Raw genomic sequence first — 26939 nt, 5'->3', positions numbered from 1 at the left:
CGGCCCCGCCCGCCCATGTTCCCCTCCCAGCCAGGCCCCGCCCGCCCAGTTTCTCCTCCCAGCTTGGCCCCGCCCGCCCAGCTTCCCCTCCCGATCCCGGCCCCGCCCGCCCATGTTCCCCTCCCAGCCAGGCCCCGCCCGCCCAGTTTCTCCTCCCAGCTTGGCCCCGCCCGCCCAGCTTCCCCTCCCGATCCCGGCCCCGCCCGCCCATGTTCCCCTCCCAGCTTGGCCCCGCCCGCCCAGTTTCTCCTCCCGAACCCGGCCCCGCCCGCCAAGCTTCTCCTAGCGAGCCCGGCCCCGCCCGCCCAGCTTCCCCTCCAAGCCAGGCCCCGCCCGCCCCGCTTCCCCTCCCGAGTCCGGCCCCGCCCGCCCAGTTTCTCCTCCCGAGCTTGGCCCCGCCCGCCCAGCTTCCCAACCCGAGCGAGGCCCCGCCCGCCCAGTTTCTCCTCCCAGCTTGGCCCCGCCCGCCCAGCTTCCCCTCCCGAACCCGGCCCCGCCCGCCCAGCTTCTGATAGCGAGCTCGGCCCCGCCCGCCCAGCTTCCCCTCCCAGCTTGGCCCCGCCCGCCCAGTTTCTCCTCCCAGCCAGGCCCCGCCCGCCCAGTTTCTCCTCCCAGCCAGGCCCCGCCCGCCCAGTTTCTCCTCCCGAGTCCGGCCCCGCCCGCCCCGCTTCCCCTCCCAGCCAGGCCCCGCCCGCCCAGATTCCCCTCCCGAACCCGGCCCCGCCCGCCCAGCTTCTCCTCCCAGCTTAGCCCCGCCCGCCCAGTTTCTCCTCCCAGCACGGCCCCGCCCGCCCAGTTTCTCCTCCCAGCCAGGCCCCGCCCGCCCAGCTTCCCCTCCCGAACCCGGCCCCGCCCTCCCAGCTTCTGCTAGCGAGCTCGGCCCCGCCCGCCCAGCTTCCCCTCCCAGCTTGGCCCCGCCCGCCCAGTTTCTCCTCCCGAGCTCGGCCCCGCCCGCCCTGCTTCCCCTCCCAGCTTGGCCCCGCCCGCCCCGCTTCCCATCCCGAGCGAGGCCCCGCCCGCCCAGTTTCTCCTCCCAGCTTGGCCCCGCCCGCCCAGCTTCCCCTCCCGAACCCGGCCCCGCCCGCCAAGCTTCTCCTAGCGAGCTCGGCCCCGCCCGCCCCGCTTCCCCTCCCAGCCAGGCCCCGCCCGCCCAGTTTCTCCTCCCGAGTCCAGCCCCGCCCGCCCCGCTTCCCCTCCCAGCCAGGCCCCGCCCGCCCAGTTTCTCCTCCCAGCTTGGCCCCGCCCGCCCAGCTTCCCCTCCCGATCCCGGCCCCGCCCGCCCATGTTCCCCTCCCAGCCTGGCCCCGCCCGCCCAGCTTCCCATCCCGAGCGAGGCCCCGCCCGCCCAGTTTCTCATCCCAGCTTGGCCCCGCCCGCCCAGCTTCCCCTCCCGAGCGAGGCCCCGCTCGCCCAGTTTCTCCTCCCGAGCGAGGCCCCGCCCGCCCAGCTTCCCCTCCCGAATCCGGCCCCGCCCGCCAAGCTTCTCCTAGCGAGCTCGGCCCCGCCCGCCCCGCTTCCCCTCCCAGCTAGGCCCCGCCCGCCCAGCTTCCCCTCCCGAGCGAGGCCCCGCCCGCCCAGTTTCTCCTCCCGAGCGAGGCCCCGCCCGCCCAGCTTCCCCTCCCGAATCCGGCCCCGCCCGCCAAGCTTCTCCTAGCGAGCTCGGCCCCGCCCGCCCCGCTTCCCCTCCCAGCCAGGCCCCGCCCGCCCAGTTTCTCCTCCCGAGTCCGGCCCCGCCCGCCCCGCTTCCCCTCCCAGCTAGGCCCCGCCCGCCCAGCTTCCCCTCCCGAGCGAGGCCCCGCCCGCCCAGTTTCTCCTCCCGAGCGAGGCCCCGCCCGCCCCGCTTCCCCTCCCAGCCAGGCCCCGCCCGCCCAGCTTCCCCTCCCGAACCCGGCCCCGCCCGCCCAGCTTCTCCTCCCAGCTTAGCCCCGCCCGCCCAGCTTCTCCTCCCAGCACGGCCCCGCCCGCCCAGTTTCTCCTCCCAGCCTGGCCCCGCCCGCCCAGTTTCTCCTCCCGAGTCCGGCCCCGCCCGCCCCGCTTCTCCTCCCGAGTCCGGCCCCGCCCGCCCAGCTTCCCCTCCCAGCTTGGCCCCGCCCGCCCAGCTTCCCCTCCCGAGTCCGGCCCCGCCCGCCCAGTTTCTCCTCCCGAGCGAGGCCCCGCCCGCCCAGTTTCCCCTCCCGAACCCGGCCCCGCCCGCCCAGTTTCTCCTCCCGAGTCCCGCCCCGGCCGCCCAGTTTCTCATCCCAGCTTGGCCCCGCCCGCCCAGCTTCCCCTCCCAGCTTGGCCCCGCCCGCCCAGTTTCTCCTCCCGAGCGAGGCCCCGCCCGCCCAGCTTCCCCTCCCGAATACGGCCCTGCCCGCCCAGCTTCTCCTCCCAGCTTGTCCCCGCCCGCCCAGCTTCCCCTCCCGACTCCGGCCCCGCCCGCCCACTTTCTCCTCCCGAGCGAGGCCCCGCCCGCCCAGCTTCCCCTCCCGAACCCGGCCCCGCCCGCCCAGCTTCTCCTCCCAGCTTTGCCCCGCCCGCCCAGCTTCCCCTCCCGAGCGAGGCCCCGCCCGCCCAGTTTCTCCTCCCGAGCGAGGCCCCGCCCGGCCAGTTTCTCCTCCCGAGCGAGGCCCCGCCCGCCCAGCTTCCCTCCCAGCTTGGCCCCGCCCGCCCAGTTTCTCCTCCCGAGCGAGGCCCCGCCCGCCCAGCTTCCCCTCCCGAACCCGGCCCCGCCCGCCCAGCTTCTCCTCCCAGCTTGGCCCCGCCCGCCCCGCTTCCCATCCCGAGCGAGGCCCCGCCCGCCCAGTTTCTCCTCCCAGCCAGGCCCCGCCCGCCCAGCTTCCCCTCCCGAACCCGGCCCCGCCCGCCAAGCTTCTCCTAGCGAGCTCGGCCCCGCCCGCCCCGCTTCCCTTCCCAGCCAGGCCCCCCCGCCCAGTTTCTCCTCCCGAGTCCGGCCCCGCCCGCCCCGCTTCCCCTCCCAGCCAGGCCCCGCCCGCCCAGTTTCTCCTCCCAGCTTGGCCCCGCCCGCCCAGCTTCCCCTCCCGATCCCGGCCCCGCCCGCCCATGTTCCCCTCCCAGCCTGGCCCCGCCCGCCCAGCTTCCCATCCCGAGCGAGGCCCCGCCCGCCCAGTTTCTCCTCCCAGCTTGGCCCCGCCCGCCCAGCTTCCCCTCCCGTACCCGGCCCCGCCCGCCAAGCTTCTCCTAGCGAGCTCGGCCCCGCCCGCCCCGCTTCCCCTCCCCAGCCAGGCCCCGCCCGCCAAGCTTCTCCTATCGAGCTCGGCCCCGCCCGCCCCGCTTCCCCTCCCAGCCAGGCCCCGCCCGCCCAGTTTCTCCTCCCGAGTCCGGCCCCGCCCGCCCCGCTTCCCCTCCCAGCCTGGCCCCGCCCGCCCAGTTTCTCCTCCCGAGTCCGGCCCCGGCCTCCCAGTTTCTCATCCCAGCTTGGCCCCGCCCGCCCAGCTTCCCCTCCAAGCCAGGCCCCGCCCGCCCAGTTTCTCCTCCCGAGCGAGGCCCCGCCCGCCCCGCTTCCCCTCCCGAACCCGGCCCCGCCCGCCCAGCTTCTCCTCCCAGCTTAGCCCCGCCCGCCCAGCTTCTCCTCCCAGCACGGCCCCGCCCGCCCAGTTTCTCCTCCCAGCTTAGCCCCGCCCGCCCAGCTTCTCCTCCCAGCACGGCCCCGCCCGCCCAGTTTCTCCTCCCAGCCTGGCCCCGCCCGCCCAGTTTCTCCTCCCGAGTCCGGCCCCGCCCGCCCCGCTTCTCCTCCCGAGTCCGGCCCCGCCCGCCCAGCTTCCCCTCCCAGCTTGGCCCCGCCCGCCCAGCTTCCCCTCCCGAGTCCGGCCCCGCCCGCCCAGTTTCTCCTCCCGAGCGAGGCCCCGCCCGCCCAGATTCCCCTCCCGAACCCGGCCCCGCCCGCCCAGTTTCTCCTCCCGAGTCCGGCCCCGGCCGCCCAGTTTCTCATCCCAGCTTGGCGCCGCCCGACCAGCTTCCCCTCCCGAGCGAGGCCCCGCCCGCCCAGTTTCTCCTCCCGAGCGAGGCCCCGCCCGCCCAGCTTCCCCTCCCGAAGCCGGCCCTGCCCGCCCATGTTCCCCTCCCAGCCAGGCCCCGCCCGCCCAGTTTCTCCTCCCAGCTTGGCCCCGCCCGCCCAGCTTCCCCTCCCGATCCCGGCCCCGCCCGCCAAGCTTCTCCTAGCGAGCCCGGCCCCGCCCGCCCAGCTTCCCCTCCAAGCCAGGCCCCGCCCGCCCCGCTTCCCCTCCCGAGTCCGGCCCCGCCCGCCCCGCTTCTCCTCCCGAGTCCGGCCCCGCCCGCCCAGCTTCCCCTCCCAGCTTGGCCCCGCCCGCCCAGCTTCCCCTCCCGAGTCCGGCCCCGCCCGCCCGGTTTCTCCTCCCGAGCGAGGCCCCGCCCGCCCAGTTTCCCCTCCCGAACCCGGCCCCGCCCGCCCAGTTTCTCATCCCAGCTTGGCCCCGCCCGCCCAGCTTCCCCTCCCGAACCCGGCCCCGCCCGCCCAGTTTCTCCTCCCGAGCGAGGCCCCGCCCGCCCAGCTTCCCCTCCCGAATCCGGCCCTGCCCGCCCAGCTTCTCCTCCCAGCTTGGCCCCGCCCGCCCAGCTTCCCCTCCCGAGTCCGGCCCCGCCCGCCCAGTTTCTCCTCCCGAGCGTGGCCCCGCCCGCCCAGCTTCCCCTCCCGAACCCGGCCCCGCCCGCCCAGCTTCTCCTCCCAGCTTGGCCCCGCCCGCCCAGTTTCTCCTCCCGAGCGAGGCCCCGCCCGCCCAGTTTCTCATCCCAGCTTGGCCCCGCCCGCCCAGCTTCCCCTCCCGAGCGAGGCCCCGCCCGCCCAGTTTCTCCTCCCGAGCGAGGCCCCGCCCGCCCCGTTTCTCCTCCCGAGCGAGGCCCCGCCCGCCCAGCTTCCCCTCCCAGCTTGGCCCCGCCCGCCCAGTTTCTCCTCCCGAGCGAGGCCCCGCCCGCCCAGCTTCCCCTCCCGACCCCGGCCCCGCCACCCAGTTTCTCCTCCCAGCTTGGCCCCGCCCGCCCAGCTTCCCCTCCCGAGTCCGGCCCCGCCCGCCCAGTTTCTCCTCCCGAGCTTGGCCCCGCCCGCCCAGCTTCCCATCCCGAGCGAGGCGCCGCCCGCCCAGTTTCTCCTCCCGAGCGAGGCCCCGCCCGCCCCGCTTCCCCTCCCAGCCAGGCCCCGCCCGCCCAGCTTCCCCTCCCGAACCCGGCCCCGCCCGCCCAGCTTCTCCTCCCAGCTTAGCCCCGCCCGCCCAGCTTCTCCTCCCAGCACGGCCCCGCCCGCCCAGTTTCTCCTCCCAGCCTGGCCCCGCCCGCCCAGTTTCTCCTCCCGAGTCCGGCCCCGCCCGCCCCGCTTCTCCTCCCGAGTCCGGCCCCGCCCGCCCAGCTTCCCCTCCCAGCTTGGCCCCGCCCGCCCAGCTTCCCCTCCCGAGTCCGGCCCCGCCCGCCCAGTTTCTCCTCCCGAGCTTGGCCCCGCCCGCCCAGCTTCCCATCCCGAGCGAGGCCCCGCCCGCCCAGTTTCTCCTCCCGAGCTTGGCCCCGCCCGCCCAGCTTCCCATCCCGAGCGAGGCCCCGCCCGCCCAGTTTCTCCTCCCAGCTTGGCCCCGCCCGCCAAGCTTCCTCTCCCGAACCCGGCCCCGCCCGCCCAGCTTCTGCTAGCGAGCTCGGCCCCGCCCGCCCAGCTTCCTCTACAAGCCAGGCCCGCCCGCCCCGCTTCCCCTCCCGAGTCCGCCCCGCCCGCCCAGTTTCTCCTCCCGAGCTTGGCCCCGCCCGCCCAGCTTCCCATCCCGAGCGAGGCCCCGCCCGCCCAGTTTCTCATCCCAGCTTGGCCCCGCCCGCCCAGCTTCCCCTCCCGAGCGAGGCCCCGCTCGCCCAGTTTCTCCTCCCGAGCGAGGCCCCGCCCGCCCAGCTTCCCCTCCCGAATCCGGCCCCGCCCGCCAAGCTTCTCCTAGCGAGCTCGGCCCCGCCCGCCCCGCTTCCCCTCCCAGCCAGGCCCCGCCCGCCCAGTTTCTCCTCCCGAGTCCGGCCCCGCCCGCCCCGCTTCCCCTCCCAGCTAGGCCCCGCCCGCCCAGCTTCCCCTCCCGAGCGAGGCCCCGCCCGCCCAGTTTCTCCTCCCGAGCGAGGCCCCGCCCGCCCCGCTTCCCCTCCCAGCCAGGCCCCGCCCGCCCAGCTTCCCCTCCCGAACCCGGCCCCGCCCGCCCAGCTTCTCCTCCCAGCTTAGCCCCGCCCGCCCAGCTTCTCCTCCCAGCACGGCCCCGCCCGCCCAGTTTCTCCTCCCAGCCTGGCCCCGCCCGCCCAGTTTCTCCTCCCGAGTCCGGCCCCGCCCGCCCCGCTTCTCCTCCCGAGTCCGGCCCCGCCCGCCCAGCTTCCCCTCCCAGCTTGGCCCCGCCCGCCCAGCTTCCCCTCCCGAGTCCGGCCCCGCCCGCCCAGTTTCTCCTCCCGAGCGAGGCCCCGCCCGCCCAGTTTCCCCTCCCGAACCCGGCCCCGCCCGCCCAGTTTCTCCTCCCGAGTCCGGCCCCGGCCGCCCAGTTTCTCATCCCAGCTTGGCCCCGCCCGCCCAGCTTCCCCTCCCAGCTTGGCCCCGCCCGCCCAGTTTCTCCTCCCGAGCGAGGCCCCGCCCGCCCAGCTTCCCCTCCCGAATACGGCCCTGCCCGCCCAGCTTCTCCTCCCAGCTTGTCCCCGCCCGCCCAGCTTCCCCTCCCGACTCCGGCCCCGCCCGCACACTTTCTCCTCCCGAGCGAGGCCCCGCCCGCCCAGCTTCCCCTCCCGAACCCGGCCCCGCCCGCCCAGCTTCTCCTCCCAGCTTTGCCCCGCCCGCCCAGCTTCCCCTCCCGAGCGAGGCCCCGCCCGCCCAGTTTCTCCTCCCGAGCGAGGCCCCGCCCGGCCAGTTTCTCCTCCCGAGCGAGGCCCCGCCCGCCCAGCTTCCCCTCCCAGCTTGGCCCCGCCCGCCCAGTTTCTCCTCCCGAGCGAGGCCCCGCCCGCCCAGCTTCCCCTCCCGAACCCGGCCCCGCCCGCCCAGCTTCTCCTCCCAGCTTGGCCCCGCCCGCCCAGCTTCCCCTCCCGAGTCCGGCCCCGCCCGCCCAGTTTCTCCTCCCGAGCTTGGCCCCGCCCGCCCAGCTTCCCATCCCGAGCGAGGCGCCGCCCGCCCAGTTTCTCCTCCCGAGCGAGGCCCCGCCCGCCCCGCTTCCCCTCCCAGCCAGGCCCCGCCCGCCCAGCTTCCCCTCCCGAACCCGGCCCCGCCCGCCCAGCTTCTCCTCCCAGCTTAGCCCCGCCCGCCCAGCTTCTCCTCCCAGCACGGCCCCGCCCGCCCAGTTTCTCCTCCCAGCCTGGCCCCGCCCGCCCAGTTTCTCCTCCCGAGTCCGGCCCCGCCCGCCCCGCTTCTCCTCCCGAGTCCGGCCCCGCCCGCCCAGCTTCCCCTCCCAGCTTGGCCCCGCCCGCCCAGCTTCCCCTCCCGAGTCCGGCCCCGCCCGCCCAGTTTCTCCTCCCGAGCTTGGCCCCGCCCGCCCAGCTTCCCATCCCGAGCGAGGCCCCGCCCGCCCAGTTTCTCCTCCCGAGCTTGGCCCCGCCCGCCCAGCTTCCCATCCCGAGCGAGGCCCCGCCCGCCCAGTTTCTCCTCCCAGCTTGGCCCCGCCCGCCAAGCTTCCTCTCCCGAACCCGGCCCCGCCCGCCCAGCTTCTGCTAGCGAGCTCGGCCCCGCCCGCCCAGCTTCCCCTACAAGCCAGGCCCGCCCGCCCCGCTTCCCCTCCCGAGTCCGCCCCGCCCGCCCAGTTTCTCCTCCCGAGCTTGGCCCCGCCCGCCCAGCTTCCCATCCCGAGCGAGGCCCCGCCCGCCCAGTTTCTCATCCCAGCTTGGCCCCGCCCGCCCAGCTTCCCCTCCCGAGCGAGGCCCCGCTCGCCCAGTTTCTCCTCCCGAGCGAGGCCCCGCCCGCCCAGCTTCCCCTCCCGAATCCGGCCCCGCCCGCCAAGCTTCTCCTAGCGAGCTCGGCCCCGCCCGCCCCGCTTCCCCTCCCAGCCAGGCCCCGCCCGCCCAGTTTCTCCTCCCGAGTCCGGCCCCGCCCGCCCCGCTTCCCCTCCCAGCTAGGCCCCGCCCGCCCAGCTTCCCCTCCCGAGCGAGGCCCCGCCCGCCCAGTTTCTCCTCCCGAGCGAGGCCCCGCCCGCCCCGCTTCCCCTCCCAGCCAGGCCCCGCCCGCCCAGCTTCCCCTCCCGAACCCGGCCCCGCCCGCCCAGCTTCTCCTCCCAGCTTAGCCCCGCCCGCCCAGCTTCTCCTCCCAGCACGGCCCCGCCCGCCCAGTTTCTCCTCCCAGCCTGGCCCCGCCCGCCCAGTTTCTCCTCCCGAGTCCGGCCCCGCCCGCCCCGCTTCTCCTCCCGAGTCCGGCCCCGCCCGCCCAGCTTCCCCTCCCAGCTTGGCCCCGCCCGCCCAGCTTCCCCTCCCGAGTCCGGCCCCGCCCGCCCAGTTTCTCCTCCCGAGCGAGGCCCCGCCCGCCCAGTTTCCCCTCCCGAACCCGGCCCCGCCCGCCCAGTTTCTCCTCCCGAGTCCGGCCCCGGCCGCCCAGTTTCTCATCCCAGCTTGGCCCCGCCCGCCCAGCTTCCCCTCCCAGCTTGGCCCCGCCCGCCCAGTTTCTCCTCCCGAGCGAGGCCCCGCCCGCCCAGCTTCCCCTCCCGAATACGGCCCTGCCCGCCCAGCTTCTCCTCCCAGCTTGTCCCCGCCCGCCCAGCTTCCCCTCCCGACTCCGGCCCCGCCCGCCCACTTTCTCCTCCCGAGCGAGGCCCCGCCCGCCCAGCTTCCCCTCCCGAACCCGGCCCCGCCCGCCCAGCTTCTCCTCCCAGCTTTGCCCCGCCCGCCCAGCTTCCCCTCCCGAGCGAGGCCCCGCCCGCCCAGTTTCTCCTCCCGAGCGAGGCCCCGCCCGGCCAGTTTCTCCTCCCGAGCGAGGCCCCGCCCGCCCAGCTTCCCCTCCCAGCTTGGCCCCGCCCGCCCAGTTTCTCCTCCCGAGCGAGGCCCCGCCCGCCCAGCTTCCCCTCCCGAACCCGGCCCCGCCCGCCCAGCTTCTCCTCCCAGCTTGGCCCCGCCCGCCCCGCTTCCCATCCCGAGCGAGGCCCCGCCCGCCCAGTTTCTCCTCCCAGCCAGGCCCCGCCCGCCCAGCTTCCCCTCCCGAACCCGGCCCCGCCCGCCAAGCTTCTCCTAGCGAGCTTGGCCCCGCCCGCCCCGCTTCCCTTCCCAGCCAGGCCCCCCCGCCCAGTTTCTCCTCCCGAGTCCGGCCCCGCCCGCCCCGCTTCCCCTCCCAGCCAGGCCCCGCCCGCCCAGTTTCTCCTCCCAGCTTGGCCCCGCCCGCCCAGCTTCCCCTCCCGATCCCGGCCCCGCCCGCCCATGTTCCCCTCCCAGCCTGGCCCCGCCCGCCCAGCTTCCCATCCCGAGCGAGGCCCCGCCCGCCCAGTTTCTCCTCCCAGCTTGGCCCCGCCCGCCCAGCTTCCCCTCCCGTACCCGGCCCCGCCCGCCAAGCTTCTCCTAGCGAGCTCGGCCCCGCCCGCCCCGCTTCCCCTCCCAGCCAGGCCCCGCCCGCCAAGCTTCTCCTAGCGAGCTCGGCCCCGCCCGCCCCGCTTCCCCTCCCAGCCAGGCCCCGCCCGCCCAGTTTCTCCTCCCGAGTCCGGCCCCGCCCGCCCCGCTTCCCCTCCCAGCCTGGCCCCGCCCGCCCAGTTTCTCCTCCCGAGTCCGGCCCCGGCCGCCCAGTTTCTCATCCCAGCTTGGCCCCGCCCGCCCAGCTTCCCCTCCAAGCCAGGCCCCGCCCGCCCAGTTTCTCCTCCCGAGCGAGGCCCCGCCCGCCCCGCTTCCCCTCCCGAACCCGGCCCCGCCCGCCCAGCTTCTCCTCCCAGCTTAGCCCCGCCCGCCCAGCTTCCCCTCCCAGCCAGGCCCCGCCCGCCCAGCTTCCCCTCCCGAACCCGGCCCCGCCCGCCCAGCTTCTCCTCCCAGCTTAGCCCAGCCCGCCCAGCTTCTCCTCCCAGCACGGCCCCGCCCGCCCAGTTTCTCCTCCCAGCCTGGCCCCGCCCGCCCAGTTTCTCCTCCCGAGTCCGGCCCCGCCCGCCCCGCTTCTCCTCCCGAGTCCGGCCCCGCCCGCCCAGCTTCCCCTCCCAGCTTGGCCCCGCCCGCCCAGCTTCCCCTCCCGAACCCGGCCCCGCCCGCCCAGCTTCTCCTCCCAGTTTAGCCCCGCCCGCCCAGCTTCTCCTCCCAGCACGGCCCCGCCCGCCCAGTTTCTCCTCCCAGCCTGGCCCCGCCCGCCCAGTTTCTCCTCCCGAGTCCGGCCCCGCCCGCCCCGCTTCTCCTCCCGAGTCCGGCCCCGCCCGCCCAGCTTCCCCTCCCAGCTTGGCCCCGCCCGCCCAGCTTCCCCTCCCGAGTCCGGCCCCGCCCGCCCAGTTTCTCCTCCCGAGCGAGGCCCCGCCCGCCCAGTTTCCCCCCCCCCCCCCCCCCCCCCCCCCCCCCCTCCCGAACCCGGCCCCGCCCGCCCAGTTTCTCCTCCCGAGTCCGGCCCCGGCCGCCCAGTTTCTCATCCCAGCTTGGCCCCGCCCGCCCAGCTTCCCCTCCCAGCTTGGCCCCGCCCGCCCAGTTTCTCCTCCCGAGCGAGGCCCCGCCCGCCCAGCTTCCCCTCCCGAAGCCGGCCCTGCCCGCCCAGCTTCTCCTCCCAGCTTGTCCCCGCCCGCCCAGCTTCCCCTCCCGACTCCGGCCCCGCCCGCCCACTTTCTCCTCCCGAGCGAGGCCCCGCCCGCCCAGCTTCCCCTCCCGAACCCGGCCCCGCCCGCCCAGCTTCTCCTCCCAGCTTTGCCCCGCCCGCCCAGCTTCCCCTCCCGAGCGAGGCCCCGCCCGCCCAGTTTCTCCTCCCGAGCGAGGCCCCGCCCGGCCAGTTTCTCCTCCCGAGCGAGGCCCCGCCCGCCCAGCTTCCCCTCCCAGCTTGGCCCCGCCCGCCCAGTTTCTCCTCCCGAGCGAGGCCCCGCCCGCCCAGCTTCCCCTCCCGAACCCGGCCCCGCCCGCCCAGCTTCTCCTCCCAGCTTGGCCCCGCCCGCCCCGCTTCCCATCCCGAGCGAGGCCCCGCCCGCCCAGTTTCTCCTCCCAGCCAGGCCCCGCCCGCCCAGCTTCCCCTCCCGAACCCGGCCCCGCCCGCCAAGCTTCTCCTAGCGAGCTTGGCCCCGCCCGCCCCGCTTCCCTTCCCAGCCAGGCCCCCCCGCCCAGTTTCTCCTCCCGAGTCCGGCCCCGCCCGCCCCGCTTCCCCTCCCAGCCAGGCCCCGCCCGCCCAGTTTCTCCTCCCAGCTTGGCCCCGCCCGCCCAGCTTCCCCTCCCGATCCCGGCCCCGCCCGCCCATGTTCCCCTCCCAGCCTGGCCCCGCCCGCCCAGCTTCCCATCCCGAGCGAGGCCCCGCCCGCCCAGTTTCTCCTCCCAGCTTGGCCCCGCCCGCCCAGCTTCCCCTCCCGTACCCGGCCCCGCCCGCCAAGCTTCTCCTAGCGAGCTCGGCCCCGCCCGCCCCGCTTCCCCTCCCAGCCAGGCCCCGCCCGCCAAGCTTCTCCTAGCGAGCTCGGCCCCGCCCGCCCCGCTTCCCCTCCCAGCCAGGCCCCGCCCGCCCAGTTTCTCCTCCCGAGTCCGGCCCCGCCCGCCCCGCTTCCCCTCCCAGCCTGGCCCCGCCCGCCCAGTTTCTCCTCCCGAGTCCGGCCCCGGCCGCCCAGTTTCTCATCCCAGCTTGGCCCCGCCCGCCCAGCTTCCCCTCCAAGCCAGGCCCCGCCCGCCCAGTTTCTCCTCCCGAGCGAGGCCCCGCCCGCCCCGCTTCCCCTCCCGAACCCGGCCCCGCCCGCCCAGCTTCTCCTCCCAGCTTAGCCCCGCCCGCCCAGCTTCCCCTCCCAGCCAGGCCCCGCCCGCCCAGCTTCCCCTCCCGAACCCGGCCCCGCCCGCCCAGCTTCTCCTCCCAGCTTAGCCCCGCCCGCCCAGCTTCTCCTCCCAGCACGGCCCCGCCCGCCCAGTTTCTCCTCCCAGCCTGGCCCCGCCCGCCCAGTTTCTCCTCCCGAGTCCGGCCCCGCCCGCCCCGCTTCTCCTCCCGAGTCCGGCCCCGCCCGCCCAGCTTCCCCTCCCAGCTTGGCCCCGCCCGCCCAGCTTCCCCTCCCGAGTCCGGCCCCGCCCGCCCCGCTTCCCCTCCCAGCCAGGCCCCGCCCGCCCAGCTTCCCATCCCGAGCGAGGCCCCGCCCGCCCAGTTTCTCCTCCCGAGCTTGGCCCCGCCCGCCCAGCTTCCCATCCCGAGCGAGGCCCCGCCCGCCCAGTTTCTCCTCCCAGCTTGGCCCCGCCCGCCAAGCTTCCTCTCCCGAACCCGGCCCCGCCCGCCCAGCTTCTGCTAGCGAGCTCGGCCCCGCCCGCCCAGCTTCCCCTACAAGCCAGGCCCGCCCGCCCCGCTTCCCCTCCCGAGTCCGCCCCGCCCGCCCAGTTTCTCCTCCCGAGCTTGGCCCCGCCCGCCCAGCTTCCCATCCCGAGCGAGGCCCCGCCCGCCCAGTTTCTCATCCCAGCTTGGCCCCGCCCGCCCAGCTTCCCCTCCCGAGCGAGGCCCCGCTCGCCCAGTTTCTCCTCCCGAGCGAGGCCCCGCCCGCCCAGCTTCCCCTCCCGAATCCGGCCCCGCCCGCCAAGCTTCTCCTAGCGAGCTCGGCCCCGCCCGCCCCGCTTCCCCTCCCAGCCAGGCCCCGCCCGCCCAGTTTCTCCTCCCGAGTCCGGCCCCGCCCGCCCCGCTTCCCCTCCCAGCTAGGCCCCGCCCGCCCAGCTTCCCCTCCCGAGCGAGGCCCCGCCCGCCCAGTTTCTCCTCCCGAGCGAGGCCCCGCCCGCCCCGCTTCCCCTCCCAGCCAGGCCCCGCCCGCCCAGCTTCCCCTCCCGAACCCGGCCCCGCCCGCCCAGCTTCTCCTCCCAGCTTAGCCCCGCCCGCCCAGCTTCTCCTCCCAGCACGGCCCCGCCCGCCCAGTTTCTCCTCCCAGCCTGGCCCCGCCCGCCCAGTTTCTCCTCCCGAGTCCGGCCCCGCCCGCCCCGCTTCTCCTCCCGAGTCCGGCCCCGCCCGCCCAGTTTCTCCTCCCGAGCGAGGCCCCGCCCGCCCAGTTTCCCCTCCCGAACCCGGCCCCGCCCGCCCAGTTTCTCCTCCCGAGTCCGGCCCCGGCCGCCCAGTTTCTCATCCCAGCTTGGCCCCGCCCGCCCAGCTTCCCCTCCCAGCTTGGCCCCGCCCGCCCAGTTTCTCCTCCCGAGCGAGGCCCCGCCCGCCCAGCTTCCCCTCCCGAATACGGCCCTGCCCGCCCAGCTTCTCCTCCCAGCTTGTCCCCGCCCGCCCAGCTTCCCCTCCCGACTCCGGCCCCGCCCGCCCACTTTCTCCCCCCGAGCGAGGCCCCGCCCGCCCAGCTTCCCCTCCCGAACCCGGCCCCGCCCGCCCAGCTTCTCCTCCCAGCTTTGCCCCGCCCGCCCAGCTTCCCCTCCCGAACCCGGCCCCGCCCGCCCAGTTTCTCCTCCCAGCTTGGCCCCGCCAGCCCAGCTTCCCCTCCCGATCCCGGCCCCGCCCGCCCATGTTCCCCTCCCAACTTGGCCCCGCCCGCCCAGCTTCCCCTCCCGAACCCGGCCCCGCCCGCCCAGCTTCTGCTAGCGAGCTCGGCCCCGCCCGCCCAGTTTCTCCTCCCAGCTTAGCCCCGCCCGCCCAGTTTCTCCTCCCAGCACGGCCCCGCCCACCCAGCTTCCCCTCCCAGGCTGGCCCCGCCCGCCCAGTTTCTCCTCCCTAGTCCGGCCCCGCCCGCCCAGTTTCTCCTCCCGAACCCGGCCCCGCCCGCCCAGCTTCTGCAAGCCAGCTCGGCCCCGCCCGGCCAGCTTCCCCTCCCTACTCCAGCCCCGCCCGCCCAGTTTCTCCTCCCGAGTCCGGCCCCGCCCGCCCAGCTTCCCCTCCCAGCTTGGCCCCGCCCGCCCAGCTTCCCCTCCCGAACCCGGCCCCGCCCGCCAAGCTTCTCCTAGCGAGCTCGGCCCCGCCCGCCCCGCTTCCCCTCCCAGCCAGGCCCCGCCCGCCCAGTTTCTCCTCCCAGCCTGGCCCCGCCCGCCCAGTTTCTCCTCCCGAGTCCGGCCCCGCCCGCCCCGCTTCTCCTCCCGAGTCCGGCCCCGCCCGCCCAGCTTCCCCTCCCGAAGCCGGCCCCGCCCGCCCAGCTTCTGCTAGCGAGCTCGGCCCCGCCCGCCCCGCTTCCCCTCCCAGCTTGGCCCCGCCCGCCCAGTTTCTCCTCCCGAGCTCGGCCCCGCCCGCCCCGCTTCCCCTCCCAGCTTGGCCCCGCCCGCCCAGTTTCTCCTCCCAGCTTGGCCCCGCCCGCCCAGCTTCCCCTCCCGAACCCGGCCCCGCCCGCCCAGTTTCTCATCCCAGCTTGGCCCCGCCCGCCCAGCTTCCCCTCCCGAGCGAGGCCCCGCCCGCCCAGTTTCTCCTCCCGAGCGAGGCCCCGCCCGCCCCGCTTCCCCTCCCAGCCAGGCCCCGCCCGCCCAGCTTCCCCTCCCGAACCCGGCCCCGCCCGCCCAGCTTCTCCTCCCAGCTTAGCCCCGCCCGCCCAGCTTCTCCTCCCAGCACGGCCCCGCCCACCCAGTTTCTCCTCCCAGCCTGGCCCCGCCCGCCCAGTTTCTCCTCCCAGCCTGGCCCCGCCCGCCCAGTTTCTCCTCCCGAGTCCGGCCCCGCCCGCCCCGCTTCTCCTCCCGAGTCCGGCCCCGCCCGCCCAGCTTCCCCTCCCAGCTTGGCCCCGCCCGCCCAGCTTCCCCTCCCGAGTCCGGCCCCGCCCGCCCAGTTTCTCCTCCCGAGCGAGGCCCCGCCCGCCCAGTTTCCCCTCCCGAACCCGGCCCCGCCCGCCCAGTTTCTCCTCCCGAGTCCGGCCCCGGCCGCCCAGTTTCTCATCCCAGCTTGGCCCCGCCCGCCCAGCTTCCCCTCCCGAGCGAGGCCCCGCCCGCCCAGTTTCTCCTCCCGAGCGAGGCCCCGCCCGCCCAGCTTCCCCTCCCGAGCGAGGCCCCGCCCGCCCAGTTTCTCCTCCCGAGCGAGGCCCCGCCCGCCCCGCTTCCCCTCCCAGCCAGGCCCCGCCCGCCCAGCTTCCCCTCCCGAACCCGGCCCCGCCCGCCCAGCTTCTCCTCCCAGCTTAGCCCCGCCCGCCCAGCTTCTCCTCCCAGCACGGCCCCGCCCGCCCAGTTTCTCCTCCCAGCCTGGCCCCGCCCGCCCAGTTTCTCCTCCCGAGTCCGGCCCCGCCCGCCCCGCTTCTCCTCCCGAGTCCGGCCCCGCCCGCCCAGTTTCTCCTCCCGAGCGAGGCCCCGCCCGCCCAGTTTCCCCTCCCGAACCCGGCCCCGCCCGCCCAGTTTCTCCTCCCGAGTCCGGCCCCGGCCGCCCAGTTTCTCATCCCAGCTTGGCCCCGCCCGCCCAGCTTCCCCTCCCAGCTTGGCCCCGCCCGCCCAGTTTCTCCTCCCGAGCGAGGCCCCGCCCGCCCAGCTTCCCCTCCCGAATACGGCCCTGCCCGCCCAGCTTCTCCTCCCAGCTTGTCCCCGCCCGCCCAGCTTCCCCTCCCGACTCCGGCCCCGCCCGCCCAGTTTCTCCCCCCGAGCGAGGCCCCGCCCGCCCAGCTTCCCCTCCCGAACCCGGCCCCGCCCGCCCAGCTTCTCCTCCCAGCTTTGCCCCGCCCGCCCAGCTTCCCCTCCCGAAGCCGGCCCCGCCCGCCCAGTTTCTCCTCCCAGCTTGGCCCCGCCAGCCCAGCTTCCCCTCCCGATCCCGGCCCCGCCCGCCCATGTTCCCCTCCCAACTTGGCCCCGCCCGCCCAGCTTCCCCTCCCGAACCCGGCCCCGCCCGCCCAGCTTCTGCTAGCGAGCTCGGCCCCGCCCGCCCAGTTTCTCCTCCCAGCTTAGCCCCGCCCGCCCAGTTTCTCCTCCCAGCACGGCCCCGCCCACCCAGCTTCCCCTCCCAGGCTGGCCCCGCCCGCCCAGTTTCTCCTCCCTAGTCCGGCCCCGCCCGCCCAGTTTCTCCTCCCGAACCCGGCCCCGCCCGCCCAGCTTCTGCAAGCGAGCTCGGCCCCGCCCGGCCAGCTTCCCCTCCCTACTCCAGCCCCGCCCGCCCAGTTTCTCCTCCCGAGTCCGGCCCCGCCCGCCCAGCTTCCCCTCCCAGCTTGGCCCCGCCCGCCCAGCTTCCCCTCCCGAACCCGGCCCCGCCCGCCAAGCTTCTCCTAGCGAGCTCGGCCCCGCCCGCCCCGCTTCCCCTCCCAGCCAGGCCCCGCCCGCCCAGTTTCTCCTCCCAGCCTGGCCCCGCCCGCCCAGTTTCTCCTCCCGAGTCCGGCCCCGCCCGCCCCGCTTCTCCTCCCGAGTCCGGCCCCGCCCGCCCAGCTTCCCCTCCCGAACCCGGCCCCGCCCGCCCAGCTTCTGCTAGCGAGCTCGGCCCCGCCCGCCCCGCTTCCCCTCCCAGCTTGGCCCCGCCCGCCCAGTTTCTCCTCCCGAGCTCGGCCCCGCCCGCCCCGCTTCCCCTCCCAGCTTGGCCCCGCCCGCCCAGTTTCTCCTCCCAGCTTGGCCCCGCCCGCCCAGCTTCCCCTCCCGAACCCGGCCCCGCCCGCCCAGTTTCTCATCCCAGCTTGGCCCCGCCCGCCCAGCTTCCCCTCCCGAGCGAGGCCCCGCCCGCCCAGTTTCTCCTCCCGAGCGAGGCCCCGCCCGCCCCGCTTCCCCTCCCAGCCAGGCCCCGCCCGCCCAGCTTCCCCTCCCGAACCCGGCCCCGCCCGCCCAGCTTCTCCTCCCAGCTTAGCCCCGCCCGCCCAGCTTCTCCTCCCAGCACGGCCCCGCCCACCCAGTTTCTCCTCCCAGCCTGGCCCCGCCCGCCCAGTTTCTCCTCCCAGCCTGGCCCCGCCCGCCCAGTTTCTCCTCCCGAGTCCGGCCCCGCCCGCCCCGCTTCTCCTCCCGAGTCCGGCCCCGCCCGCCCAGCTTCCCCTCCCAGCTTGGCCCCGCCCGCCCAGCTTCCCCTCCCGAGTCCGGCCCCGCCCGCCCAGTTTCTCCTCCCGAGCGAGGCCCCGCCCGCCCAGTTTCCCCTCCTGAACCCGGCCCCGCCCGCCCAGTTTCTCCTCCCGAGTCCGGCCCCGGCCGCCCAGTTTCTCATCCCAGCTTGGCCCCGCCCGCCCAGCTTCCCCTCCCGAGCGAGGCCCCGCCCGCCCAGTTTCTCCTCCCGAGCGAGGCCCCGCCCGCCCAGCTTCCCCTCCCGAATCCGGCCCTGCCCGCCCATGTTCCCCTCCCAGTCAGGCCCCGCCCGCCCAGTTTCTCCTCCCAGCTTGGCCCCGCCCGCCCAGCTTCCCCTCCCGAATCCGGCCCTGACCGCCCATGTTCCCCTCCCAGTCAGGCCCCGCCCGCCCAGTTTCTCCTCCCAGCTTGGCCCCGCCCGCCCAGCTTCCCCTCCCGATCCCGGCCCCGCCCGCCCATGTTCCCCTCCCAGTCAGGCCCCGCCCGCCCAGTTTCTCCTCCCAGCTTGGCCCCGCCCGCCCAGCTTCCCCTCCCGTACCCGGCCCCGCCCGCCAAGCTTCTCCTAGGGAGCTCGGCCCCGCCCGCCCCGCTTCCCCTCCCAGCCAGGCCCCGCCCGCCCAGTTTCTCCTCCCGAGTCCGGCCCCGGCCGCCCAGTTTCTCATCCCAGCTTGGCCCCGCCCGCCCAGCTTCCCCTCCCGAGCGAGGTCCCGCCCGCCCAGTTTCTCCTCCCGAGCGAGGCCCCGCCCGCCCCGCTTCCCCTCCCAGCCAGGCCCCGCCCGCCCAGCTTCCCCTCCCGAACCCGGCCCCGCCCGCCCAGCTTCTCCTCCCAGCTTAGCCCCGCCCGCCCAGCTTCACCTCCCAGCACGGCCCCGCCCACCCAGTTTCTCCTCCCAGCCTGGCCCCGCCCGCCCAGTTTCTCCTCCCAGCCTGGCCCCGCCCGCCCAGTTTCTCCTCCCGAGTCCGGCCCTGCCCGCCCCGCTTCTCCTCCCGAGTCCGGCCCCGCCCGCCCAGCTTCCCCTCCCAGCTTGGCCCCGCCCGCCCAGCTTCCCCTCCCGAGTCCGGCCCCGCCCGCCCAGTTTCTCCTCCCGAGCGAGGCCCCGCCCGCCCAGTTTCCCCTCCCGAACCCGGCCCCGCCCGCCCAGTTTCTCCTCCCGAGTCCGGCCCCGGCCGCCCAGTTTCTCATCCCAGCTTGGCCCCGCCCGCCCAGCTTCCCCTCCCGAGCGAGGCCCCGCCCGCCCAGTTTCTCCTCCCGAGCGAGGCCCCGCCCGCCCAGCTTCCCCTCCCGAATCCGGCCCTGCCCGCCCATGTTCCCCTCATAGTCAGGCCCCGCCCGCCCAGTTTCTCCTCCCAGCTTGGCCCCGCCCGCCCAGCTTCCCCTCCCGATCCCGGCCCCGCCCGCCCATGTTCCCCTCCCAGCCAGGCCAAGCCCACCCAGTTTCTCCTCCCAGCTTGGCCCCGCCAGCCCAGCTTCCCCTCCCGATCCCGGCCCCGCCCGCCCATGTTCCCCTCCCAACTTGGCCCCGCCCGCCCAGTTTCTCCTCCCGAACCCGGCCCCGCCCGCCCAGCTTCCCCTCCAAGCCAGGCCCCGCCCGCCCCGCTTCCCCTCCCGAGTCCGGCCCCGCCCACCCAGTTTCTCCTCCCGAGCTTGGCCCCGTCCGCCCAGCTTCCCATCCCGAGCGAGGCCCCGCCCGCCCAGTTTCTCCTCCCAGCTTGGCCCCGCCCGCCCAGCTTCCCCTCCCGAACCCGGCCCCGCCCGCCCAGCTTCTGCTAGCGAGCTCGGCCCCGCCCGCCTAGCTTCCCCTCCCAGCTTGGCCCCGCCCGCCCAGTTTCTCCTCCCGAGCTCGGCCCCGCCCGCCCCGCTTCCCCTCCCAGCTTGGCCCCGCCCGCCCAGTTTCTCCTCCCAGCTTGGCCCCGCCCGCCCAGCTTCCCCTCCCGAACCCGGCCCCGCCCGCCCAGTTTCTCCTCCCAGCCAGGCCCCGCCCGCCCAGTTTCTCCTCCCGAGTCCGGCCCCGCCCGCCCCGCTTCTCCTCCCAGCCAGGCCCCGCCCGCCCAGTTTCTCCTCCCGAGCGAGGCCCCGCCCGCCCCGCTTCCCCTCCCGAACCCGGCCCCGAACGCCCAGCTTCTCCTCCCAGCTTAGCCCCGCCCGCCCAGCTTCTCCTCCCAGCCAGGCCCCGCCCGCCCAGTTTCTCCTCCCAGCTTGGCCCCGCCCGCCCAGTTTCTCCTCCCGAGTCCGGCCCCGCCCGCCCCGCTTCTCCTCCCGAGTCCGGCCCCGCCCGCCCAGTTTCTCCTCCCGAGCGAGGCCCCGCCCGCCCAGTTTCCCCTCCCGAACCCGGCCCCGCCCGCCCAGTTTCTCCTCCCGAGTCCGGCCCCGGCCGCCCAGTTTCTCATCCCAGCTTGGCCCCGCCCGCCCAGCTTCCCCTCCCGAGCGAGGCCCCGCCCGCCCAGCTTCCCCTCCCAGCTTGGCCCCGCCCGCCCAGCTTCCCCTCCCGAATCCGGCCCCGCCCGCCCATGTTCCCCTCCCAGCCAGGCCCCGCCCGCCCAGTTTCTCCACCCAGCTTGGCCCCGCCCGCCCAGCTTCCCCTCCCGATCCCGGCCCCGCCCCCCCATGTTCCCCTCCCAGCCAGGCCCCGCCCGCCCAGTTTCTCCTCCCAGCTTGGCCCCGCCCGCCCAGCTTCCCCTCCCGATCCCGGCCCCGCCCGCCCATGTTCCCCTCCCAGCTTGGCCCCGCCCGCCCAGTTTCTCCTCCCAGCACGGCCCCGCCCACCCAGCTTCCCCTCCCAGCCTGGCCCCGCCCGCCCAGTTTCTCCTCCCGAGTGCGGCCCCGCCAGCCCCGCTTCTCCTCCCGAGCGAGGCCCCGCCCGCCCAGCTTCCCCTCCCAGCTTGGCCCCGCCCGCCCAGCTTCCCCTCCCGAACCCGGCCCCGCCCGCCCAGCTTCTGCTAGCGAGCTCGGCCCCGCCCGCCCAGCTTCCCCTCCCAGCTTGGCCCCGCCCGCCCAGTTTCTCCTCCCGAGTCCGGCCCCGCCCGCCCCGCTTCCCCTCCCAGCCAGGCCCCGCCCGCCCAGCTTCCCCTCCCGAACCCGGCCCCGCCCGCCCAGCTTCTGCTAGCGAGCTCGGCCCCGCCCGCCCAGCTTCCCCTCCCAGCTTAGCCCCGCCCGCCCAGTTTCTCCTCCCAGCCAGGCCCCGCCCGCCCAGCTTCCCCTCCCGAACCCGGCCCCGCCCGCCCAGCTTCTGCTAGCGAGCTCGGCCCAGCCCGCCCAGCTTCCCCTCCCAGCTTGGCCCCGCCCGCCCAGTTTCTCCTCCCGAGCTCGGCCCCGCCCGCCCCGCTTCCCCTCCCAGCTTGGCCCCGCCCGCCCCGCTTCCCATCTCGAGCGAGGCCCCGCCCGCCCAGTTTCTCCTCCCAGCTTGGCCCCGCCCGCCCAGCTTCCCCTCCCGAACCCGGCCCCGCCCGCCAAGCTTCTCCTAGCGAGCTCGGCCCCGCCCGCCCCGCTTCCCCTCCCAGCTTGGCCCCGCCCGCCCAGTTTCTCCTCCCAGCCAGGCCCCGCCCGCCCAGTTTCTCCTCCCGAGTCCGGCCCCGCCCGCCCCGCTTCCCCTCCCAGCCAGGCCCCGCCCGCCCAGTTTCTCCTCCCAGCTTGGCCCCGCCCGCCCAGCTTCCCCTCCCGATCCCGGCCCCGCCCGCCCATGTTCCCCTCCCAGCCTGGCCCCGCCCGCCCAGCTTCCCATCCCGAGCGAGGCCCCGCCCGCCCAGTTTCTCCTCCCAGCTTGTCCCCGCCCGCCCAGCTTCCCCTCCCGTACCCGGCCCCGCCCGCCAAGCTTCTCCTAGGGAGCTCGGCCCCGCCCGCCCCGCTTCCCCTCCCAGCCAGGCCCCGCCCGCCCAGTTTCTCCTCCCGAGTCCGGCCCCGCCCGCCCCGCTTCCCCTCCCAGCCTGGCCCCGCCCGCCCAGTTTCTCCTCCCGAGTCCGGCCCCGCCCGCCCAGTTTCTCCTTCCGAGTCCGGCCCCGGCCGCCCAGTTTCTCATCCCAGCTTGGCCCCGCCCGCCCAGCTTCCCCTCCCGAGCGAGGCCCCGCCCGCCCAGTTTCTCCTCCCGAGCGAGGCCCCGCCCGCCCCGCTTCCCCTCCCAGCCAGGCCCCGCCCGCCCAGCTTCCCCTCCCGAACCCGGCCCCGCCCGCCCAGCTTCTCCTCCCAGCTTAGCCCCGCCCGCCCAGCTTCTCCTCCCAGCACGGCCCCGCCCACCCAGTTTCTCCTCCCAGCCTGGCCCCGCCCGCCCAGTTTCTCCTCCCAGCCTGGCCCCGCCCGCCCAGTTTCTCCTCCCGAGTCCGGCCCCGCCCGCCCCGCTTCTCCTCCCGAGTCCGGCCCCGCCCGCCCAGCTTCCCCTCCCAGCTTGGCCCCGCCCGCCCAGCTTCCCCTCCCGAGTCCGGCCCCGCCCGCCCAGTTTCTCCTCCCGAGCGAGGCCCCGCCCGCCCAGTTTCCCCTCCCGAACCCGGCCCCGCCCGCCCAGTTTCTCCTCCCGAGTCCGGCCCCGGCCGCCCAGTTTCTCATCCCAGCTTGGCCCCGCCCGCCCAGCTTCCCCTCCCGAGCGAGGCCCCGCCCGCCCAGTTTCTCCTCCCGAGCGAGGCCCCGCCCGCCCAGCTTCCCCTCCCGAATCCGGCCCTGCCCGCCCATGTTCCCCTCCCAGTCAGGCCCCGCCCGCCCAGTTTCTCCTCCCAGCTTGGCCCCGCCCGCCCAGCTTCCCCTCCCGAATCCGGCCCTGACCGCCCATGTTCCCCTCCCAGTCAGGCCCCGCCCGCCCAGTTTCTCCTCCCAGCTTGGCCCGCCCGCCCAGCTTCCCCTCCCGATCCCGGCCCCGCCCGCCCATGTTCCCCTCCCAGTCAGGCCCCGCCCGCCCAGTTTCTCCTCCCAGCTTGGCCCCGCCCGCCCAGCTTCCCCTCCCGTACCCGGCCCCGCCCGCCAAGCTTCTCCTAGGGAGCTCGGCCCCGCCCGCCCCGCTTCCCCTCCCAGCCAGGCCCCGCCCGCCCAGTTTCTCCTCCCGAGTCCGGCCCCGGCCGCCCAGTTTCTCATCCCAGCTTGGCCCCGCCCGCCCAGCTTCCCCTCCCGAGCGAGGTCCCGCCCGCCCAGTTTCTCCTCCCGAGCGAGGCCCCGCCCGCCCCGCTTCCCCTCCCAGCCAGGCCCCGCCCGCCCAGCTTCCCCTCCCGAACCCGGCCCCGCCCGCCCAGCTTCTCCTCCCAGCTTAGCCCCGCCCGCCCAGCTTCACCTCCCAGCACGGCCCCGCCCACCCAGTTTCTCCTCCCAGCCTGGCCCCGCCCGCCCAGTTTCTCCTCCCAGCCTGGCCCCGCCCGCCCAGTTTCTCCTCCCGAGTCCGGCCCCGCCCGCCCCGCTTCTCCTCCCGAGTCCGGCCCCGCCCGCCCAGCTTCCCCTCCCAGCTTGGCCCCGCCCGCCCAGCTTCCCCTCCCGAGTCCGGCCCCGCCCGCCCAGTTTCTCCTCCCGAGCGAGGCCCCGCCCGCCCAGTTTCCCCTCCCGAACCCGGCCCCGCCCGCCCAGTTTCTCCTCCCGAGTCCGGCCCCGGCCGCCCAGTTTCTCATCCCAGCTTGGCCCCGCCCGCCCAGCTTCCCCTCCCGAGCGAGGCCCCGCCCGCCCAGTTTCTCCTCCCGAGCGAGGCCCCGCCCGCCCAGCTTCCCCTCCCGAATCCGGCCCTGCCCGCCCATGTTCCCCTCATAGTCAGGCCCCGCCCGCCCAGTTTCTCCTCCCAGCTTGGCCCCGCCCGCCCAGCTTCCCCTCCCGATCCCGGCCCCGCCCGCCCATGTTCCCCTCCCAGCCAGGCCCAGCCCACCCAGTTTCTCCTCCCAGCTTGGCCCCGCCAGCCCAGCTTCCCCTCCCGATCCCGGCCCCGCCCGCCCATGTTCCCCTCCCAACTTGGCCCCGCCCGCCCAGTTTCTCCTCCCGAACCCGGCCCCGCCCGCCCAGCTTCCCCTCCAAGCCAGGCCCCGCCCGCCCCGCTTCCCCTCCCGAGTCCGGCCCCGCCCACCCAGTTTCTCCTCCCGAGCTTGGCCCCGTCCGCCCAGCTTCCCATCCCGAGCGAGGCCCCGCCCGCCCAGTTTCTCCTCCCAGCTTGGCCCCGCCCGCCCAGCTTCCCCTCCCGAACCCGGCCCCGCCCGCCCAGCTTCTGCTAGCGAGCTCGGCCCCGCCCGCCCAGTTTCTCCTCCCAGCTTAGCCCCGCCCGCCCAGTTTCTCCTCCCAGCACGGCCCCGCCCACCCAGCTTCCCCTCCCAGCCTGGCCCCGCCCGCCCAGTTTCTCCTCCCTAGTCCGGCCCCGCCCGCCCAGTTTCTCCTCCCGAACCCGGCCCCGCCCGCCCAGCTTCTGCAAGCGAGCTCGGCCCCGCCCGGCCAGCTTCCCCTCCCTACTCCAGCCCCGCCCGCCCAGTTTCTCCTCCCGAGTCCGGCCCCGCCCGCCCAGCTTCCCCTCCCAGCTTGGCCCCGCCCGCCCAGCTTCCCCTCCCGAACCCGGCCCCGCCCGCCAAGCTTCTCCTAGCGAGCTCGGCCCCGCCCGCCCCGCTTCCCCTCCCAGCCAGGCCCCGCCCGCCCAGTTTCTCCTCCCAGCCTGGCCCCGCCCGCCCAGTTTCTCCTCCCGAGTCCGGCCCCGCCCGCCCCGCTTCTCCTCCCGAGTCCGGCCCCGCCCGCCCAGCTTCCCCTCCCGAACCCGGCCCCGCCCGCCCAGCTTCTGCTAGCGAGCTCGGCCCCGCCCGCCCCGCTTCCCCTCCCAGCTTGGCCCCGCCCGCCCAGTTTCTCCTCCCGAGCTCGGCCCCGCCCGCCCCGCTTCCCCTCCCAGCTTGGCCCCGCCCGCCCAGTTTCTCCTCCCAGCTTGGCCCCGCCCGCCCAGCTTCCCCTCCCGAACCCGGCCCCGCCCGCCCAGTTTCTCATCCCAGCTTGGCCCCGCCCGCCCAGCTTCCCCTCCCGAGCGAGGCCCCGCCCGCCCAGTTTCTCCTCCCGAGCGAGGCCCCGCCCGCCCCGCTTCCCCTCCCAGCCAGGCCCCGCCCGCCCAGCTTCCCCTCCCGAACCCGGCCCCGCCCGCCCAGCTTCTCCTCCCAGCTTAGCCCCGCCCGCCCAGCTTCTCCTCCCAGCACGGCCCCGCCCACCCAGTTTCTCCTCCCAGCCTGGCCCCGCCCGCCCAGTTTCTCCTCCCAGCCTGGCCCCGCCCGCCCAGTTTCTCCTCCCGAGTCCGGCCCCGCCCGCCCCGCTTCTCCTCCCGAGTCCGGCCCCGCCCGCCCAGCTTCCCCTCCCAGCTTGGCCCCGCCCGCCCAGCTTCCCCTCCCGAGTCCGGCCCCGCCCGCCCAGTTTCTCCTCCCGAGCGAGGCCCCGCCCGCCCAGTTTCCCCTCCCGAACCCGGCCCCGCCCGCCCAGTTTCTCCTCCCGAGTCCGGCCCCGGCCGCCCAGTTTCTCATCCCAGCTTGGCCCCGCCCGCCCAGCTTCCCCTCCCGAGCGAGGCCCCGCCCGCCCAGTTTCTCCTCCCGAGCGAGGCCCCGCCCGCCCAGCTTCCCCTCCCGAATCCGGCCCTGCCCGCCCATGTTCCCCTCCCAGTCAGGCCCCGCCCGCCCAGTTTCTCCTCCCAGCTTGGCCCCGCCCGCCCAGCTTCCCCTCCCGAATCCGGCCCTGACCGCCCATGTTCCCCTCCCAGTCAGGCCCCGCCCGCCCAGTTTCTCCTCCCAGCCTGGCCCCGCCCGCCCAGTTTCTCCTCCCGAGTCCGGCCCCGCCCGCCCCGCTTCTCCTCCCGAGTCCGGCCCCGCCCGCCCAGTTTCTCCTCCCGAGCGAGGCCCCGCCCGCCCAGTTTCCCCTCCCGAACCCGGCCCCGCCCGCCCAGTTTCTCCTCCCGAGTCCGGCCCCGGCCGCCCAGTTTCTCATCCCAGCTTGGCCCCGCCCGCCCAGCTTCCCCTCCCAGCTTGGCCCCGCCCGCCCAGTTTCTCCTCCCGAGCGAGGCCCCGCCCGCCCAGCTTCCCCTCCCGAATACGGCCCTGCCCGCCCAGCTTCTCCTCCCAGCTTGTCCCCGCCCGCCCAGCTTCCCCTCCCGACTCCGGCCCCGCCCGCCCACTTTCTCCCCCCGAGCGAGGCCCCGCCCGCCCAGCTTCCCCTCCCGAACCCGGCCCCGCCCGCCCAGCTTCTCCTCCCAGCTTTGCCCCGCCCGCCCAGCTTCCCCTCCCGAACCCGGCCCCGCCCGCCCAGTTTCTCCTCCCAGCTTGGCCCCGCCAGCCCAGCTTCCCCTCCCGAACCCGGCCCCGCCCGCCCAGTTTCTCATCCCAGCTTGGCCCCGCCCGCCCAGCTTCCCCTCCCGAGCGAGGCCCCGCCCGCCCAGTTTCTCCTCCCGAGCGAGGCCCCGCCCGCCCCGCTTCCCCTCCCAGCCAGGCCCCGCCCGCCCAGCTTCCCCTCCCGAACCCGGCCCCGCCCGCCCAGTTTCTCATCCCAGCTTGGCCCCGCCCGCCCAGCTTCCCCTCCCGAGCGAGGCCCCGCCCGCCCAGTTTCTCCTCCCAGCTTGGCCCCGCCCGCCCAGCTTCCCCTCCCGAATCCGGCCCTGACCGCCCATGTTCCCCTCCCAGTCAGGCCCCGCCCGCCCAGTTTCTCCTCCCAGCCTGGCCCCGCCCGCCCAGTTTCTCCTCCCGAGTCCGGCCCCGCCCGCCCCGCTTCTCCTCCCGAGTCCGGCCCCGCCCGCCCAGTTTCTCCTCCCGAGCGAGGCCCCGCCCGCCCAGTTTCCCCTCCCGAACCCGGCCCCGCCCGCCCAGTTTCTCCTCCCGAGTCCGGCCCCGGCCGCCCAGTTTCTCATCCCAGCTTGGCCCCGCCCGCCCAGCTTCCCCTCCCAGCTTGGCCCCGCCCGCCCAGTTTCTCCTCCCGAGCGAGGCCCCGCCCGCCCAGCTTCCCCTCCCGAATACGGCCCTGCCCGCCCAGCTTCTCCTCCCAGCTTGTCCCCGCCCGCCCAGCTTCCCCTCCCGACTCCGGCCCCGCCCGCCCACTTTCTCCCCCCGAGCGAGGCCCCGCCCGCCCAGCTTCCCCTCCCGAACCCGGCCCCGCCCGCCCAGCTTCTCCTCCCAGCTTTGCCCCGCCCGCCCAGCTTCCCCTCCCGAACCCGGCCCCGCCCGCCCAGTTTCTCCTCCCAGCTTGGCCCCGCCAGCCCAGCTTCCCCTCCCGAACCCGGCCCCGCCCGCCCAGTTTCTCATCCCAGCTTGGCCCCGCCCGCCCAGCTTCCCCTCCCGAGCGAGGCCCCGCCCGCCCAGTTTCTCCTCCCGAGCGAGGCCCCGCCCGCCCCGCTTCCCCTCCCAGCCAGGCCCCGCCCGCCCAGCTTCCCCTCCCGAAGCCGGCCCCGCCCGCCCAGTTTCTCATCCCAGCTTGGCCCCGCCCGCCCAGCTTCCCCTCCCGAGCGAGGCCCCGCCCGCCCAGTTTCTCCTCCCGAGCGAGGCCCCGCCCGCCCAGCTTCCCCTCCCGAAGCCGGCCCTGCCCGCCCATGTTCCCCTCCCAGTCAGGCCCCGCCCGCCCAGTTTCTCCTCCCAGCCTGGCCCCGCCCGCCCAGTTTCTCCTCCCGAGTCCGGCCCCGCCCGCCCCGCTTCTCCTCCCGAGTCCGGCCCCGCCCGCCCAGCTTCCCCTCCCGAACCCGGCCCCGCCCGCCCAGCTTCTGCTAGCGAGCTCGGCCCCGCCCGCCCCGCTTCCCCTCCCAGCTTGGCCCCGCCCGCCCAGTTTCTCCTCCCGAGCTCGGCCCCGCCCGCCCCGCTTCCCCTCCCAGCTTGGCCCCGCCCGCCCAGTTTCTCCTCCCAGCTTGGCCCCGCCCGCCCAGCTTCCCCTCCCGAACCCGGCCCCGCCCGCCCAGTTTCTCATCCCAGCTTGGCCCCGCCCGCCCAGCTTCCCCTCCCGAGCGAGGCCCCGCCCGCCCAGTTTCTCCTCCCGAGCGAGGCCCCGCCCGCCCCGCTTCCCCTCCCAGCCAGGCCCCGCCCGCCCAGCTTCCCCTCCCGAACCCGGCCCC

Source organism: Pelodiscus sinensis, chromosome 26 (genome assembly GCF_052426305.1).
Source record: "Pelodiscus sinensis isolate ZL-2025 chromosome 26, ASM5242630v1, whole genome shotgun sequence".
Taxonomy (NCBI): domain Eukaryota; kingdom Metazoa; phylum Chordata; order Testudines; family Trionychidae; genus Pelodiscus; species Pelodiscus sinensis.
The sequence above is the reverse complement of the archived record's forward strand: the minus strand, read 5'-3'. Positions refer to the sequence as shown.